Source organism: Triticum aestivum, unplaced genomic scaffold (genome assembly GCF_018294505.1).
Source record: "Triticum aestivum cultivar Chinese Spring unplaced genomic scaffold, IWGSC CS RefSeq v2.1 scaffold196724, whole genome shotgun sequence".
Lineage (NCBI taxonomy): Eukaryota > Viridiplantae > Streptophyta > Magnoliopsida > Poales > Poaceae > Triticum > Triticum aestivum.
The window spans coordinates 1-2538 of record NW_025246234.1 but is presented as its reverse complement, the minus strand read 5'-3'; the positions used below and the strand labels follow the sequence as shown (position 1 = coordinate 2538).

General features: G+C 37.9%; 3 non-coding genes across 3 annotated transcripts; all 3 read left to right on the top strand.

The window, feature by feature from the left end:
- Positions 1-119: 119 nt before the first annotated feature.
- Positions 120-214, top strand: LOC123177114 (small nucleolar RNA Z223). The gene has a single exon (XR_006488775.1). It is a non-coding gene; the product is annotated as a small nucleolar RNA Z223 (small nucleolar RNA).
- A 75-nt stretch (positions 215-289) lies between these two features.
- Positions 290-403, top strand: LOC123177116 (small nucleolar RNA Z278). Its single transcript, XR_006488777.1, has one exon. It is a non-coding gene; the product is annotated as a small nucleolar RNA Z278 (small nucleolar RNA).
- Positions 404-1020: 617 nt separating this feature from the next.
- Positions 1021-1113, top strand: LOC123177115 (small nucleolar RNA Z223). Its single transcript, XR_006488776.1, has one exon. It is a non-coding gene; the product is annotated as a small nucleolar RNA Z223 (small nucleolar RNA).
- The last annotated feature ends 1425 nt before the right edge of the window (positions 1114-2538 follow it).

Below are 2538 nucleotides of genomic sequence, written 5' to 3'. Positions count from 1 at the left end.
ATAAACTAATGAGATACAAGGGAGCCATTGCAAATATCGAATTCCTCAATCCTTATCTTGGTCCCCTGTTTTGTTCTTCTTATTTTGTTGTTCAGTTGGTGCCTGTGCTCTAGTTTCTAACATGATGGTGATGGTAAACACTTTCAGCAAACATGCCAGTTCTGCTTCTGACAATTCATGACTGAAAAACCTGCTATATAGACCCGAGCCATGATCTAGCATGGAATCATTATTATCAACCTTGTTTAGTTTTTTTATTTTGTGTTATCTTTTTTCTCGCCACCCTTCAACCATGTGAATGTACGACCCAACATTTGGAGGTGCAAATGGCTCAGGGATCCTGTTCACAGGATGAACTTACCCGGAGGTGCTGTATTCACATGACATTGGGCAGGCCTGAGGTTCTTCATGAGCATATGAATCTTTTGCTCTCTTCTTTGTTTTTGTCTCTGTCTTTAAGTCGCTATAAGTTTGTAGTGATGGTTACCCATTTTAACTATCCTCTTCAAGTTCCTCTAATTTACGAAAGTGGCTGAAATGTCGATGATATCCTTTCGATTTTACATATTTTTCTTGCCATGTTGCAGATTACATATATTTTCTACTATGGTCCAGATTACAGTTCTTTTTATTATGTGTTGCATCCTCTCCTCTTTGGTTCAAATGTTGTATTGTCAGTGTCAAAAACAATTTGTGCACTACAGATGGTGTACTTGTATTGTAAAAAGTGGTACTAAGAGCTCCTGTGAGCTTTCCTCAGTCCTATGATAATTGCTTTTGGAACTAGTTCTGTACTCGTGTAGTCTATTTTGTTTCGATTGCACCCGTGTCAGCGTGAAGTTTGCGTGATGTTGATCTGGCTGTTGTAGTATTTTGGTGGCAAGGTATGCCACCAGTTTGTTAAGATGGTGCTTACTGTCGTTGCGAACTTATGTAGAATGGATGTTCATGTTTGTTTTCTCTACTCTTTTTTGTTCTTCCTATTCTGTTGTTTAATTTGTGTCCGTGCTCTGGTCTGTGACATGACGGTGATGATAAACCCTTTTAGCAAACATGCCAGTTTTGCTTCTAAGAATTCAAGACTGGAAAACATGTTATAGATCTGAGCCATGAATACATGATCGTTATCATCAACCTTTTTTTAGCTTTTGATTTTCGTAATGTTCTTTCTCGCCAAACTTCTACCATGTGAAGATAAGATTATGCGTTGCCTGACAACATTTGGAGGTGCGCAGATGGATCCATGATCCTATTTACAGGATCAACCTACATAGAGGCGTTGTATCCACATGACATTGATGGGCAAGTTTGAGTTTCTTCACGAGCACATGAATCTTTTGTTGTCTTTTTTGTCTTTGATCTCTGTTTTTCAATCGCCACAAGTTTGTAGTGATGGTTGTTGGGTTCAACTATCCTGTCGCAAGTTCCTCTGATTTGCGGCAGACTAAAAATCATGTTCTTGCCATCAGCTCTGTCTCATGTTCCTATGAGTTGGGAGTTGAATAACAACACGAGTTTACACCATGCCAGGGTATTAACTTCTGCATGATCATGTAATATTCTATTCTGCTTATCTTTTTATTAGAGATTTAAGAAATTGGTAGAGAAGTGGTGATTGTAATATAGGGAAGCAAGTTAGAATGCATTGAGTTCAGTTTTTAGCACTATCTACAGTTTGAGGCATGCACTTGTTTTCTAATTTGCCAAGAGAGACATGGTTAGTTAAGAACTTAATTTAGGGTCAAAATATGTTACTACTTTGCACTTTGGTCTGTACTTCATAGTTGAGTGATGGCATCCTCATTTTTATGCTTCATTGGAATGATTTCTCAAAGGCTAGAGCTTGTTTGACATGGTGCGAATTGGGAAATAAATTTAATTTGGTTTGAGTTGTTGATTGTTTATGTAGAGGGGAGATTTAAATGCACATGTTATTAGATAATCTGGTGCTACTGTATGACAGAACATGTGTGCATTGTGTATTGAGGTGCTTTTGGGCAATGTTATTTTTTTAACTGGAGAGAATAATTTTGGCTTTGTAGGACTGGAGAGAATAATTTTCTCTTCTTTGATCTTTGCTTTGTAGTACTGTACTATAGATTGTTTACCTTTTGGATTGGAAAAGTTATTATTAAGAGATCTTGTAATCTTTCCTGCATTCCGCTGATACATTGCTTTTGGAAAAAACTAATTTTGCCCTGCACTCTCTAATCCTTTTTGTTTTCCTCGGACCTGGAGCTCATTTGTGTGAGTGTGCAGTTTGCTTGATGGTGATCTGGCTGTGGTATTACTTTGGTGGCAAGCTATGCACCGGTTTATCAAGATTATGCTTATTACTTTCACAAACTTCTGTAGAATGGATGTGCATGTTGATATTCTCTCCTTTTTCCTTTTCTTTTTGAGCCAATTTGTGGAGCAAAGCTTCTTGTTGTAGCAGGTAGAATGTGTGATGTTTGAAATTGTTATTGACTTCATGCATGTGTTGTGTTTCAGAAGCACACGGCAGTGACAACGGTGACAATGATTGGACAATGGTGG